This window comes from Vidua macroura, chromosome 6 (genome assembly GCF_024509145.1).
Source record: "Vidua macroura isolate BioBank_ID:100142 chromosome 6, ASM2450914v1, whole genome shotgun sequence".
Lineage (NCBI taxonomy): Eukaryota > Metazoa > Chordata > Aves > Passeriformes > Viduidae > Vidua > Vidua macroura.
In genome coordinates this window covers 40302447-40319473 of record NC_071576.1, presented here as the reverse complement: position 1 = coordinate 40319473, position 17027 = coordinate 40302447, and positions in this window count along the sequence as shown.

Here is a 17027-nt window from a genome sequence, read left to right as displayed (position 1 = left end):
TTCTTTTGCCTGGGCTCATCTGGCTTTGTATATGTTCTTCCCCAAATAAACATGTCAAAAAGTGCATGTTTGTTCAGGGAGAGTGTCCGGCTTTTTGTGAGGCAGGTCAGGGTCCAGTCACATTTACTCTTCTCACACACTGCTTTGTAGAACAAGCTGACAGATAAAATGAAATATTAGCTTCATTTCCTGCAAATCCATTTTTTTTTTTTTTAAGCTAAGGATGGAAGAGACTGAATTTAGAACAAAAAACACCAAAGCTACAGAGATTCTGCCAGTCAAAGAAAATCTTTCACTGCAGTGATTTACTAATTTGGAAATGCTGTAGAAGATCCCCTTCCATCATGACTGTTCACCTACAAGCCTGTTCAGTTGCCAAGGTTTGGAGGATGCATCTGTGCCAATCAGTGACAGTCTTGTGTCTTCCCAGCATATTCTACCTGCACTGTGCTTCCAGTTACTCGATAACCCAAACCAGCAGCAGTCCATAACCTTCCCTTTTGTGCTGCCCCTCACATCATCTGCAGCAGGCTGCTGCATGTCCTACAGCCAAGGCAGGGAGACAAGACTGGGGCTGGGAAAACAACCCTGCTCTGTGCTGCAGAAAACAGCCACAGAGAAAGAGCTCAGGTGGGATTGGGAACATGCACTGTGTGGACACCTCCGTGAGCTCAATGCTCCTGCAGAAAGAGCCTCTGCTGTGCCACCTGCACACTGAACAGAAGAAATGGCTGCTTCTGAGACAGGGCTTCAGGGACTGTTCCAAGCACACAACACAAAATAAAATAAAATAAGACCTGCCAAGCACTCAGGTGGGATGTTCAGATGGAACATATTAACGCTTGACAATTTAGACCCTTGAGATCCACAGACATTTCCTGGGATATGAGAAAGTTGTATTCTTGTACTGCTTAGTGTTGCCCACAAATGCAGGAAGAGTAAGGAAACCTTGCGTGTCTGCCTGAGTGTAACTTGTTTTATTTTTGAGGCAGACAACCCAGCTGCAGGCTGTTGGCCTTCTGGGAATTGTGAGGTTGCAGACATCAATGTAAATAACCCTCAACTCTCTCCTCCAAATAATTTCTGAAACATCATCTGGCATTTCAGCTCAGCATCACATATACTCCTTTTTTTTTTTTTTTTTTTTTTTTTTTTTTGTTCAGAAGGGAACAATTTAGAGCATAGACTTTTATTTGAGTGCACTATATTTCCCTTCCTGTGAAGGTCTAGATATTGCTGCTGCATAAATACTGCCCCAAGGGCTCTTTCTAGCAGCTCCTGGGATAAAGTTATTTTCTTCCTCATGAGGGTTCCCATACTGAGGAAATAAATATGAGGTTTCTATCCAGAATCCTTTGCTTTTGTATTTGGGTGTTCTTGCAGCTCAGAAGAGAGAAGACAAGAAAGTCTCTCTCTCTTTCACTGTGCTGCTGACAGAGCCAGCTCCTCTCTCTCCTCTCCCTGCAATGTCCTGCAATGTTCACTGACCCCAAGCCCCACCAACTACTTCATCAATAAGCTCAATGTGTCTCCATGTTAGAAGAAATAGGAAGCCACATATTCCTACAGGAGGGGACAGTGGAGGGAGCAGCTGCCAGCCAGCCAGCAACCTGGCAGCTCAGGCATCACCTTTGATGAGTCTTCTCAGAAAGGACACTTTGAATCCTTTCCACAAACCTTCTCCCACTGCATTGGTCCAAACACTGCAGGGCTGGAGGCACAAGTAACCAATGCTGACAGGAACTGGAAAGAGAAATGCAAAGAGAAAAGAGGTTTTGTAAAAATTAAAGTAGCATCAAGTAGCAGTAAACGCTGTACCATCTCCCTACAGTTTTCAAGAAAAGCTGACTTCCTCCAGGTCTGAGTGCTTCACCTTCTCCCTGCTCATCTCAGCAGACTCCTCATATCTGCCTCTGTAGCAAAATCTCTGCCTCTCTGATGAAGCTCCTTCCTCTCCCACCCACCTCCTCCCCACCCCTCTATGTCCATACCTTTTTCACATCTGCAAACTCAGTTTCTCTCTTGGTCAGTGTGATACCTCCCTCTGCCCAGAAATCCCCATTGAATCCAGAATGCAGCAACCAATGTGAGGGAGCCAGCTCCTACCCAGTCGCAGAGCACGTGGCCTGTAATAAACTGCAAACAGATAAACACCTGGTTGTCATCCCTCTGAGCAGACAAGCCCCCTAATGTCTGATGCAGGTCTGTGCTTCTATGCTGTAACCCAAAGGCAGATGGATAAAACATGTGAATGCTGGAATGGAGCTCCAGTTCAGACCTATTCTCATTTCTAAGACTAACAGCACTATATATAAGTGTTTGGCTGAATAATTTTCAGCCCATAATTTCTCTTCATATAGTTTTTCTTCCACACACTGCTGTTTGTGACTGCAGATATGCAATTGGTCAATAGACTTTTTTTTTTCCTCTCACTAATTGTGTGCTTGAAATGTTTAAACTAAAAACAGAAGATAAATATTGAATCTCATGCCTGTGGTATCATCTTCCAGGCAAGAAGTAACTCCTGCTAGATATATTCCCAGAGTTTCTGAACATTTTCACCACATTATGCTCAAAGATAGAGTGGCTTGGGCTTTGGGGCTTTTGGTGCAGTGTTTTAGTTGTTGGTTTGTTGATTTTTATTCTGAAGGGTCCATGTTTCTTTCAGTAGGGTTTGGGGTGGAAAACCGGTTTGGAGTTTTTCTCACCACATCAAATGCACTAGGTTGGATGCACCTTCTGCAGACTAAATCTAGAAAGTTTCTGGATGAAAATAAATTTCTTTCATGGCATTTAAAAAGTACATTTAAAAGTACATGTCTCCATGTGCAAAGAGGCAGGGCAGAGGCCAGCGGGCAGAGGAGCTGTGGTCCATGTCTGCATGCCGTGGTCCATGTGCTGTATAACCACGCAGGAAAGCAGACATGGTAGGGCAAGGGAGATCAGTTTGCTGCACATCAAGGGTCATTCTTGGTAGACAGGGATTTTCAGGATTCAGCTACAGGGAGGGGGAGCCAAGGAGAGGGGTGGTGTGCCTCTGGGGAACATCAGCAGCCCATGGGAAACTGGGCCTTGCCAGGGGCAGGGGGAGGTGCACCCTGGAGCAGAATGGGATTTCCTCCCTCATGGCATTGGCTCCCAGCTTTGCTTCTGCAGCTTTGCCTTTAAGGAGAAGCTACAGGATTTCCCATAGCAACCTTTTTAATAAGAGGCAAAAAGAGCATCAGCTGCCCCTAAAGACACCAAAAGTAGGTCAAATTGCAGGAAGAGTCTTCACATTTCAGCGACCTCTCCTGTAGCCCACTTGTGTTCTCACAACAGCCATGGCCCAGTTTTGTCTCTTGTCCCAGTTCCCATTGCAACCCCTTACACCACACTCAGTGAGGTGAGGGGGAGTGAGGAGAGGCTCTCACAGTGACCTTCTGCAGCCCCAGCAGTGAGGAGAGCCTCTTGCAGTGACCTTCTGCAGCAGTGAAGAGGAGCAGCCCCACAGCACCATCATTGCCACACAACATTTACGAAGGTGAGTTTTATTGTCTCTGCCCAGAGGTGCTGGCACTTGCCAAGGGAGGACAAATGGCAACCTGTAAGAAGGACACTTGCCCCAGCCTCCATCTGCCACTTCCTCATATGTCCACTTCCTTTTCCCCAGGGAAACATTGTACAGACACTGAAAATGCTGGAGTGGATGCAAGACCACACAAACAAAATGGAGCCTCGTGCAGGTAGGTGTTGTTAGACACAAAAAAGCTTCTTGTGGTGGCTTTAAGAGCTCTTAGATGAATATATAATCACAAGGCTGTCAGGGCTTGATTTATTTTGGTTATCTGCCTGATGCTAAATACATATACATCTGTGCCTGAAATCACCACATGGTAAGATGTGATTGCCTTCACCTCTGATCTTATGGGAAAACCGATTGACTTCAAAAAAGAAATTCAAGGCAGAGCAGAGACTGTATCTCACAAACTCCCTCCCTCTAAACTGCACTGGGAGGCAAGGAACATAAAGACATTGGAGAGCAGTCCCCTACATGTACTCAAGGCCAATGGGATTGTGAATGTGAGTTGGAACACATGTTTTTTCTCAAAGTCCTAGGCTGTGTGGGGCCCTCCTCTGCATTCAGCTCCTGATAGTAGGGCAGAGTAGGACCCCTGAGGTTTAGAGTCCATTATATATATTATGTTTAGATCCATTATGTTTTATATGTTGACTGGGAATAGGAAAACCTCCATCTGTATTCCCCAGAGGAAATCTATTGCATTGGCATAGAAGCTCCTTTTGTCAGAGGGTGAAAATGAAACAGCCCTAGGAGGCTCCTTCTGGGCCATTTTCCTCAGAAAAGACGGAGGGAGATTCTCTCTTCCAGCTCATTTTTTCTGACACTGTTTCAGTTATGCTTGAAGTCTGGCTTCCCACTTTATCCCTGTGATACTGTCTCACAACCACACATCCAGCACCCATATGTTCCTCCCTAAAGCTTCCCTGTATTCCCTTGTTTTAATGCTGTCATTCCCAGATGGAGATTCCCATTCAATTCAGCTGGATGTTCTCCCTCCTCCCCTACTGCCCCATAAGCTGATGGATGCTACACTGGTGCTCAGACATAGCTTACACAAGCATTGTGACTTGGCTGCTCTTCATCTCACCTCATATGTCTGTAAGAGGGATAGCTGGCAAAGAAATGCTTTGTGGAGCAGAGGCTTCTTTGTGTGATCTGCTCAGTACCATGGGATCCTGCAGACACATCACTCCTTTCTCACCACCTAATGCTCACAGCACCCACAGGCAGCTGCTGCTTTGGGCAGGAGTCCAGAGCCTCCCTGCAGTTTGAGGTAGGTGTGTGTTTCTCCTCATGGGGCACTGCCTCTTAATTACCTCTGTGAAAATGACTTAAAAGAACATTGCAGCTTCTAGAGTCAAGAAGCTCCTAAGGATGCAGTGATGCAGATGTGGTCAGAGAATAACAGCAGCAAGAAGAGATGGCATATTCTTGCCTGGAAGGCAGAGAAGAAAACAAGGAGACAGAGCCCCCAGAGGCAGCAGAGATGCAGAGAGGGCACCGACTGTGGGCACACACCCACCACTGCAGACAGGGTCCATCACCTGTCTGAGGGCACAGCATCTTCCCTTCCATCCTGTCAGCCCTGCAGGACCAGGCAGGGGACACTGACAGCCAGGCTGTCACCTGTCACACCTTTCCACCGCTGGCTTTGCTGTCAGATGCTACTGGGCACAGAGCTGGATGTGACTCACTGGCACAGCAGAGGGAGACGGACTCTTTGATGAGTTGCCCCCAAGCACAGCAAGAGGGATAAGCCACTGCTAGCAGGGCTCCTCCCACAGCACCTACTCACTGCGGGCTGCCCAACAGGGATTTTTCATTTTTTGGATGAAACAAGGCCTGAAAATTTCAAAGCACCTTGGGAATTGCAATTGTGTTTTATGCAGAAGGTTTAATGGTATCTGTGTGGATAAATCCCTTGGACCACTTCGAATATCACCAAAAAGATATTTTGGTGATATTATTCTGGAATAATGAGTCATCAAAGGACTTATTATATTTCCCATAAGAATTGATTGTCTGATGAGAATTCCAGATCAAGAAACCACATTTTAATTTCACTTTTCTTATCAGCCAGACGAGATCTAACTCATGCTCTGCTCTGAACCTCTTTCGAGTATTGTTAGCCAGCCTCTGTGATGTGCTCCAGCTACAGAGGATGAAACAGTGCCAGTGCACTGCTTTCCCTCTGGGACAGCGAGGCTTTGTTCTGGCATGCTTTCCCCGCTGGTGAGCAGACCACTGAAGTCACTCCCACCACCTGACTGAGGCAGGGATGCTCATGTGGCTCAGCCCAGCTCAGCAAACAACTCTGATCCTCTTCAGGTTGAAAACTGCTCAGGAGGAAGTAAAGTGCATTGCTGATACTGCTGCAGGAATTTTTACGAGTTGCTTCCTTCTAGAGCCTCATCCCCCTCTATTAGTCTCCAGACCAATGTCAGCAATAGATGTCTTCCCTTTCTTCTACCTTCTGTAAGAATTTCACTCGGTAGGAGCTGGGTGAAAGTGCTTCTAAATCCCTTTACTGATCATGAAAGTGGATCGGATCAAAGATAACCTTCCCCTCCATTCCTGAGAAGGAAATGGTATCACTCTGCAGACTGGCTCCTCCTTACAGTTCTTTAAACCCTCAAAGAATGGGCCATTTTTCAATGTTTTCCACACTGTGTTTTGCACTTTTCCACCAGTCCTGATCTGTGGCCCTTAAGTATCTTCAGTTGCTAGGGTGGAGAGTTACACAGAGAATTTAGGCACTTCCTTGGCAGAGTTTACCTTTGCTTTCTTCCAAGAGTCCTACAGGAGCAGACCATGGTCTTCCATATGCCTGCAGACAGAAACCATTCCAGGGCATAGAAAAAGCTCTTTTGTGTCATGTATTAGAAAGCTCCTTCTCACAGCGTATCCAAGCTTCCCTTTACAGGGGACTGTAAAGACAAAAATTTGTGTCCATTTTAATCCCAGAATATTTCCAGTAGATGACTGTGAAACAGAACAGAATGACTCGCTTTTTGTTAGAGAAAGCTGAATAATTCAGGCACCTTCTTTAGACCTCCTCATCTCTTCCCTAGGTAATAATCATCCCACATTTTTGCCTTACAACAAAACCAGCCACCCAGGACTTTATTGTATTCTCTAGGCCTAGTACTGACAGGAGGAAAAAGCACAGATCCTCTTGCCATTGGAGTGAAAAGAAAATTTTATTTAGTTGCTGGAACATGAGGCTTGTGATGTAGTTGTGCATTTCTGGCTGCCTTGGAGGATGGGCAGTGGCAGGTGCCCACATGTACGGACATCTGCTCAGACATTAGGGAGGATGTTTATGCAGCCCAAGGCTGGGGACTCAGTTTAATAGGAAAAAAATTTGCTTCAGATTTCCTCTGTGGTTTTGGCCACATCACTTTATCTGTCTGTGACTCACTTCTCCACCTGCAAAGAGAGCAGTAAAAGCAGTGCCTGCCTGCTGCTGAGGGCCACGAGGAGCAGCATGTGCAGTAAGCATCACAGGCTCAATGACCATGGTGACCAGGAGTGTTAACGTTATTTATTCCTCACCCTGGCCCCAGCTCTCCAGGAAGCATTTCTGCTCTCCTATGGTATGCACCAGCAGCTTGTTCTAAGAACAAAAGAAATCCTAAAATCATTATAGATCCTTTATTAGATGAAGATAATTATATATCTAATACTACTGTGCAAAAGCCCCCAGCTATATCCAGTATATATTTATCTTCTGTATTCTGAAAAAAAAAAAACAAAACCCAGGTGCCATATTAGTATCCCATGAGATTAATGCATTATTCTACTCTGTTCTACACTAACAACAAAAATTATTGAATATACTTGAGATAGATATTTTTAAATCAGGACACCTAAACAGTATTCAAAAGTTTTTTTAAAACTCTCTGAAGATGTCTCTAGGCAGTTAATGTCAATTTTTAATAAAATTTGGGAAAACTGAGATTTGTCTGCAAACTGTAAGGGAGGCATCATTCCATTAGCACTTTTAAATTATAAATGGGACACAAAGAAGAGAGGGAGATGGAGGAGGAGAGAGAGAGGCAGAGGAAAGCTGTCTCCAGTTCAGCCCTATGGCCACTAGCCCACTGCTGGGGAGAGGGGTACAAGGCAAAGGCAGAGGCATGTGAGGCTGGGTTGTTATTGCACAGAGCAGGGTACTTTGTGTCTGGACACATTTGGAGGAGGGAGAATCACAAATGTGCTTTTGTCCTGGGATAGTGCCCATCACTAAAATGGCTAAATTATACCCCATCATTTCTTGAATTGCAACCCAACTAACTAATAGACCTCAAAGCCTTTTCACCAACCAGAAATGGCCAATATGATAGCCACTTTCTCAACATGTTTCAAGGGAGGTGCATCCCTGACCTGCTGCTCTCCCATATTCCAGCAGCAATCCAGAAAGGAACTTAGTGTCTGCAAACTTCTCAGCTCTCACTGCCTGGAAGGCTGGTAAATAATGAAGATTTGCACACATAAATTCTGGTTATATTGGCAAAGAAAAGACTGTCGTCTGGAAAACAGTATTTGTGAACATCATGGTGAGAGCCTGAACAGACAGAGTGATGGGCTGCCAGAGCACTGCTATGATCGGTGGAAAGGCACAGGCTTTGATATACAGGAATGATCCTGCCAAGAAGGTGCCCTTGCTGGGTCATCCTGCATGTGTTTGTGCAAGATGATGGCCAGACCTGCAATTACTGGAAAATGTGGGCCGCTGAAAAGATGGATTTTTTCTTCTGCCTGAGCAGCTCTTCAAAAGGTTCTCCCTGTTTCAAAATGTTGCTGAAGTAAATTTGAAGAAGGCAGATTCTTTTAAGCATTGTATGATATGAGCCAGCAGAAGAAGCAGTCTGTGTACTTGGAAGGATATGGGCATAGTGGCAACTTAGGATTTTGGGTTTCTATTACCGAGCAAAGCCTAAGTGGCCCATGTCAATGTGCACAGTCTCTGCTGGGAGAGCAGCTTGTGCACAAGCACCTCTGGGATCTGCCAGAAATTCGGTTTCTCATCTTCCTTCATTATTAAGACTTCCTCTGGTTATTGAGACTGGCAGTCTCTCAAGCCACTCAGGGGTCCTTATACTTCCCTATGATCCTTTTCTTCTTCCAGTTACCTTTATCACAGGTAAAGGTAATCACCTTACAGATTCCCTCATAAAGTGGAATGTCTGGACCTGTGTCAAGAGATTAAACCAAAGATAAATGGAGCTAAACCCATCACCCTCAATTTCACTGCCTAGCCTGCAGCTCCAGACAGGGTGAGATTAACCCTTGCCTACCTCTACTCCACTGCTTGCCTACCTCTACTCCACTGACCACCTCCTCTTCTTGCTCAAAGTTTCTGAGGTAGCATATACCACAGAAAAGGCAGAGTTGTGGACTCAGACATGAAAAAGAAGATAGTCCTCTCCTCATTTTCCATGATAACAGGAATGGCTAATGGAATGGCTGCATATAGAGGTATGCTAATACATTTGCACAGAAAAGAGAAAACCTTAAATCTCCTAAACATTGGGAATGGTGCAAGCAAATCATGTGTGTATGTGTGTGTGTGTGTGTGTGACTGCAAAAGAAGATGCATTGCTCTTTTTCATGAATGTGTACACTTACTATTTCTTTTGATACTTGCTCTTGTCAAGCTCCAAATACAGTTTTTTCCCTTTGAATGTAGTTTTCCTGCTCTATCCTAAGAGGAATGACTTATCTACCTATTACATCAGCTTCTCCAAGTGGAGAGATAAACATGGGCCTAGGGAAAAAGCTTTGTCAGCTTTTGACAGAAACATTAAATGCAAGTTGTTGCTGAACCTAAGGCAGTGCCAGTGCCCAACACATGAATCTCAGTAAACAACATATATCCCTCCATTTCAGAGGCACCAGTAGCATGAGAAATGTGTCCCACTTAGCTGTGACAATCGGTCTGATCCCAAAGCTCAGTCAGTTCCAGCACTTCTTATTGTTGCCAGCAATATTGTTTGCCCACCCCTCTCTCAGCAGTTGGACAGCAACTCCCCCTTTTTGGGGCTACAGAAAAGCAGACAGCTGGTCTGAGCTATCTCACCACATGGGGAAGAGCAGTAAGAATTCAGAGAGGATTTCTGCATCTTGCAAAGGGCAGCTTCTAAATCCCTTTACTTCAGCTTCTCCATCCAAGTTTGAATAGTATTGATGAAAAAGCATCATAACAGAAAATTTCTCCCCATACTGGAAAAGGGCTGGTGAGATTTACTCTGGTAACCATGAAGTGATAACACCAATCACAACCACAGACATGTCAGCTCTGCCATTGGCTCAATCCTTCTGCTTTCCACTGCACAGACCTACAGGGTAGCATGGACCAGAATTCATTTACATGTTTACACATGTGTTTTGGATACCACAGCTGGAATAGAAATGCAGAAGTTTAACAGCCTGGCTCTGCCTTACTCATCAGGTTCTGGGTCAGCCTTCACTCAGCAACACCGCACCAGCAACTCACTACATGGGTTGAGGCTGTACCTTCGCTGCCACACATCCTGGTGCTTCTAACTGCTCAGCAGAGACATGCTTCACCCTTTCACAGTCCCCTTGTCACCTATCACCACTGCCACCAGCATCCAGGTTTGAACTATACACAATAAAATCCGTTGCTGATGGTGCCTCCAGCAAGCAAGTAATACAAGCATGCCTGCATCCTTGGATTTGATGATGATTTTTTCCAGCACATGTGTGTCACTGGAGCACTGGAAGGACATAAAGAAAGGAAAAACTGAAACAAACCTCCTATGACATGTTGATCAGAGCAGGAACATTCAGGGCTTTTGCTGTATTCACTGACATCACCCTGAGAAGGACTGAGGCTGCTTTGAGGCTACAAGGGACAGTTTGCTGCTCAGAACATGAGAGGAAAGATGCCATCTTTCAGTTCCACTGTCTGTGAAACTGTGCTTTCAGATACACACTCACAAAATGGAACATATTGTATCCCCACAAGTACTGAGGAAGCCTGTAAATGCATCAACAGTCGTGAAAGAGGAATACTTTATTTTCACACCTATTCCAGATCTGATGTTCTTTGACCCAAACTGGGGTAAACTATCGCATGGGGATAGCATCAGAGAGCAGCCTGCCAGCAGACCTTGAGCGTTCATTTGGTTCAGTCCTTCTAGGTGGCTCAGAGATGCACAGAAACATGCCATCTCTGGACTTGAAGAAATAGTTTTGCCAAGAATTTAGCAAGCCTCAGTGAAGTAGCTTCAGGCTTCAGCTAAAGATCTTCCATGCCCCTTGCTGGAGAAACAGTGCCATAACAGAGCTCTGGACAACAACGATTGAAACGGATAAAGTGGAGAATAAAAGCCAAATACATAATGAATCTGCATTCCCATGGATAAAGAGGTTTTCTAAAACTCATTTCCATTAGTAAAAAGTTAACAAATAAATTTAACAAATAAATCATGTGCAAAATAGCACAGGCCTTGCATATACTGGCACCATTTGTTTGATGTAATACAGTGCATATTCTCCTGTTTTTAAAGCCAGAATGACCACTTCAGAGGCTGTGGTATGTAAGAAATCATAACAGATTTTCATATGGCATAGAGGAAGATGGCATAGAAGTGACTATATTGTAGTACAAAGGTACTGGAAATAACTTCAAAATAATTAGCTAGTGTTAGTCTTGATAGCCATGTAGTGGTCCACTCTGGGATCAGCATTGCCACGGGCTGTTTCCATTGCTCGAGTTAGCCAGCTTCAGAACGGCTCAGGAGCCTCCACTTGGCACCATCTGTAGTGCTGTGACTGCATTGTGGAGAAACCCAAACCTTCTGGGCAGCTCTTGCATAGAACTAATTAAAAGCAGAAGAAGAGTGGAGAACAAATCAAATGGAACAAAGACAAGTGTAAGGTCTTGCACCTGGGAAAAGATAATCCTGAAGGGCAAGCACAGACTGAGTCTGGAGTCTGTGGGAAGGGACCTGGGTCCTGGTGGACAACAAGCTCAGTATGGGTGAACAGTGTGATGATGTAACACAGAAACCAGCAGGATGCTGGGCTGCATCAACAAGGGCATCACAAGCAGAGATAAAGAAATCATCCCACTCTATTCAGTGCTTGCCAGGCCACACCTGAAAAACTGGGTTCAGTTTTGGTCCCCACTAGGTAAAAAAGATGTGGAGAGGCTGGAGAGGTTCCAGAGAAGGGCCATGAGGATGATCAAATGACTGGGAAGCCTGCCATGTGAGGAAAGGCTGAGAGAATTTGGTTCGTTCAGCCTTGAGAATATAAGGCTTAGAGGAGAGTTCATCACAACATTCCAATATTTAAAGGGTGAGTACAGAAGAGATGGAGACTGCCTTTTTATGAGGAGTCACATCGTAAAATGAGGGGTAATGGGTACAAGTAACTCCTGAGGAAGTTCTGACTGAGATCTGAAACAAGAGGACAAACTTTTAACAATGAAAACAATCAGCCACTGGAATTATCTCCCCAGGGAAGTGTCGGATTCCCCAGTATTAAACAACTTAAAATTTTGGGAGGATGCTGGGCTGTCTTGTCTAGGTCATGCTTTTGCCAGATGATCTTTGTATGATTCTATGATACTCTGAACTTAAAAAGAGAAGTGATTTTGGATTGCTTCAGTTATGTAGAAAAGGTTAATGCTGTATTAACAACAGCTGTATGCCCATGTGGGCAGTTAGAGCTCTGAGACTGCCATCCAGAAGACTTTGAGGTTGTTTGAAAGATTGGCAGTGCTGGGTGGACAGGGGTTTCACAGCATTCAACATTACTGTGAGATGTGGTATGGGTATTTCCACACCCCACAGCTTCCTGTCAGTGCTTTGCTTTCCCCACTCATTCACTCCACTCCTGTATCTCTCTCTGATACAGGCTATTCCAGTCCCAAAATACCCTCCCAACAATTCCATGTAGCTCTGGCTTGGTTTTGATCGTCAGGGAGCTATCTTTCTTTAAAATGAACTTTGATATGAAAAATATGGAAAATTCCACATTTGGAGACACAGCTTTATTCAGAAATCAATTTGCACTTACTGATTCATCAAAGGTAAAAGAAACAATGCTCTCTTTTTTGAGGGGAATACTACAATTTACTTGCTGTTCTTCAGATGAAGAAGGAGTTCCATGGAAAGACTTGTAACATTCCTTCTCTTATGCTTCTGTTCTGCCTGCATAGTCTTCATGAAAGCTGAAGAAAGATCAGTGTCAGGAAACCTGAAGAAAATCGGTTTTGTTTAAAATAGTGGGGGGGTTTAATTATTTGGCAAACATTTAATGTGTTCCTAATGGACCATAAAGTGAGTGGACTCAACTTCTAACACTTCATTATCTCGTTTACGCTTTGTTCCTTGGTAGTGATGGCAACTGAGTGGCCTGGAGGGAATTGGCATTTAAATTTCTGCAGCAGCCCAAAACGAAATTGGTTTTAATCTAGGTCGTGTATAAATGAATTGCTGATTTTCATAGAAACATAGAATCATAAAATGGCTTGGGTTGGAAGAGACCTTAAAGATCATCTAATTCCAATCCCACGACCATGGGTGGGACACTTTCTCCTAGACCAGGTTGCTTAGAGCTATATCTAACCTGCCCTTGAACACTTCCAGGGATGGGGCATCCACAGCTTGTGTGAGCAACCTGCTGCAGCGTCTCATCTATCTCACAATGAAGAATTTCTTCTTAAGAACTAATCTAAAGCGACTCTATTTTTAGTTTAAAGTCATCCGCCATTCCTCTGTCACTGCGGGCCCTTCGGAGCAGTCTATCTCCTTGCCCCCCAGGCATTCGGAGGTGGCGATGAGGTGAGGAGCGTCCCTCCTGCCGCTGTCCGCTCCGAAAGCCTGAAGGCGGCCGGGTCGCGGTGTCACCGCACAGCGCGGGGCCGCCCGGCCGAGGGCGGGGAGCGGCCGCCGGGTGGCACAACATCCATCCCTCCCCGGGAAAAGCAGGGTGGGCTGGGGAACAGGCACCGCCTGCCACGGGCAAGGACCCGGAGAGCCGAGGCGAGCTGCGGCGGAGCTGGAGCCCGCCCCGGGGCTGCCCTGCGGGAGAGCGGCCCAGGCGGAGCCAGCCCAAAGCGGCTCCTCCGCCGCCACACGGCGCGACGAGGCTGCTCCAAGTCCTTCCCACCGGGCAGCGGGAAAACCTGATCTGGTGCCAATAGAGACTTCAAACCTGCGAGGGTTTGCGGGGCGGCTTGGGCATTCTCTCAGTTCGCCTTTAAAGCCACGCACAAACAGGCGAAGGTGCCCATAAAAGCCACCCGAGCAAAGGGAATATGCACAATACACTAACTCGTTCACAAAGGAAATTGAGGGAGAAAAACATCCTTCAACTTATTTTTTCTTCCTACTGGAAGAGATCATGACACAAATGATATTCCGACAAGTCTGGAGGAAACTGTTAGTGAAAGTTTAAAATAAAAACATTCTTAGCAGGAAAATCCGTGGAATCTATCCAATGTTTTAAGGCATTCCTTTGCCTCAAGTGTTCTTACAACTGATCAAGATAGGAAAATCCATTCCGGTAAAATGTTTTTAAGTGTTGGATCTGTTTTATTCTTCAGAGAGTAGAAAATAAAAATCCAGAACTTTTACTGTTTTCCTTTTCAGTTTGTATATATATATTATTGAAATTGTTCTCAGAAACACTTTTGACACTTTGTATTAAGCAAACGGCCTTTCCTTCAATAAGCTTAAGCTTCATTAACAACGTTACTAAAGGAAAATAGCATACAACATTTGGGGGAAACTAAAGTTTCCACAGGCAAACACATGATATTTTACCTCTGCCTAAAAGATGAAGCTTTCATCATAAAAAGGAAAAGTCAAAGGAAATGAGAAAATAATAATTTCTCATTAACAAAAAAAAAAAAAAAAAAAAAAAAAAAAAAAAAAAAGACAAAAACCCTAGTTTTGAAATCTCTTACTAATGCAAGTTGTGCCCATGAAAACATTGTTTTCAGCTCAGTGGGCCTTTTTTTGATGTTTTTCTTCACCTTGAACACTTTTGGTGTTCATGCTTTTGATAATGTAATTTGTCTGCTTTGAAACTACCCTGCATCATAGTTGTTGTTGTCACTTGCATTAGTCCTTTGTATTAATGGAAGATATAGAGACTGTAAGATTACCCAAGTGCTAATCAAATGCAGAACACACAAAAAAAAAAAAGTGGTTCATGACTTAAACACAGTGTGATTAGGCAAGAGACCTGGCAGACTACAGAATTCAGGAACAGTAACAAAACAAAAAAAGGTAGCCAGACACTAAACAGCCAGAATTAGCTTTACAATCATGACATTCAAAGCAATAATAAATTGCTTTTATTTACTTCTATCTTAGGTATCTTTAAATATTATTTACTTCTATCTTAGGTATATTTACTTCTGTCTTAGGTATCTTTAAATATTTTGTCCAGAAGCCCAGGCTTTCTGCAGCCTCTTAGCCAGAGGATAAGAAAGCACTATTTTTAAAATGAAAGCTGAGAAAACCATGTAAAAGAAATTTAAAGAAAATTTAAAGAATATTTAAAGAAAATACTAAATGTCATGAGAGTAGGCAACACTGTAGTTCCCTACCACCGTTTTTCTTCAGATTCTGCTTTTGATGCATAATTTAAGGCTTTTTCCCCCTTACATTCTTCAATGCTATTGTTAAGTGCAGTATGTTGGCCTCTAAGTGAATGCTCTTTTTACAAAGCAATTTGATTATCTTCAATGACGCTATTTTCAACAGCTGAGATTAAGAAAAAAAAAAATCAAAAGTCTACAATTATATCCAGTTTTATTCTCCTTACAGGAGAATAAAAGGTCTGGATAGTCATTTTACTTTTTGTTTATTATTAGCTCTCAGTCATAATAATTTTTAGACTCTGATGCATTAAAACAACATGAAATGGTTTGGACGGCAATAGAACAAGCAACAAGTTCCTTAGTATAAAAATCTTTAATTTTTTCCCCTCTAAGACTTCAAAACCACATGGAAGTATTTCTTTAATGTAGATTAATTCAGTTACTTTAATTAAAATTTTGATTCATAGTTAAATTTGATCAACATGTCTCTATGAAGAGAGAATCCTGAGATTTATAGATCATGTTCTCATGATGTAGAGCTCGTAACATAATATGCCAGTGCAGCAGTGAATGGCAGAGGCTCTGCCTGCGAAAATCTGCTGGAACTATGTGCTTTGGAGCTCTCTGCTCTGGCTGAGCATTTGTGTTGACTTATTTTATAAAATAGCCTGCTAAGGATAACATCAGCTAGTGGGGAACTCTTGCACAGATTGTCTGTAACATACCATGTTAGTGTTTCTGGAAGAGCAACACTCCTGCCATTCCAATAAAACGAAATAGTAATAAATGATGTGTGCAGGAGGCATTCCATATGGTTGTCCTAAAGTTGAACTGGAAGAGCTGCCTGACAAGGGCCATCCTCTTGTAATGCAGCAAGCATCATGAGAGCCTTCCCCAAGCCTTCCCAAGAGCAGCAGGGAGTACTACAACTTCCTGGTAAGAAGAGTGGGTAGAGAGTCAATGTAGAGTCAGAATCAACTGCAAGACTTGGGCTGAAGTGACAACAGCCTCTCCCAAATAATGTCCCCTGCTCAGGAACTCTGCCTCCAGGTACTAAAATAGATAAACACGTGGTAATGAATGGGCTTTCTAAGAAGTATTTACATCTAACCTATGCAGTATTATACCAGAAAGTTAAATATAAAACTACTGATGATAAAATTCACAGGTGACATCAAGACTAGCAAACAAGAGAAGAGAAGGTGTTATGCTATCTGATCTGAGAGTGCTTGATGTCAGAAACATGGGCCCATTCCCAGAAAAGGATTTTGCAGGCAGTACCATGTATGGCACTGCGAGCACAGGCCATTCCCAAGGAGTGATGGAACACCCTCTGGGTTACAGCAGCTCTGGAAAGGGTAAAAGGACAGTTTCATGGGGAACCTGTAGTGTCCTGACACAATGACATACTGTGGTGATCCTGAAAGAAGAGATGTAAAAATACTTGTGTATAAATACATATGTGTATTTTTGGTTTGAATCCTATATTGCCAGGGGCAGTTCAGACAACCGTGTTTTAAAATGGATGTTGAAAAACTGAGTGGGGCTCACAGGAGAAGCAGGAAAACAATATAAGGACTGATAAAAATATCCAATCTCTTTTGTTGAGAGATTTAAAGAGAAAAATTCATTAACTAACTCAGAAGGAAGTTAGTTTTCTGAAGGAAATATTTTGAGTTGACTAGATAACAGCATAGATAATATCTTCCCAGAAAGAAAATATCAAGAATGTATCTAAGCATAAAGAAAAGCATAAAAAGGACCTGTGGCTAGAAGGTGGATGCTGCCAAATTCATACAGAGACTCCAAGCCCATGTTTATAATGTGGAAAGGACAAAGGGAAAGATAAATTCTTTATCTCTTGATTTCTGAAGA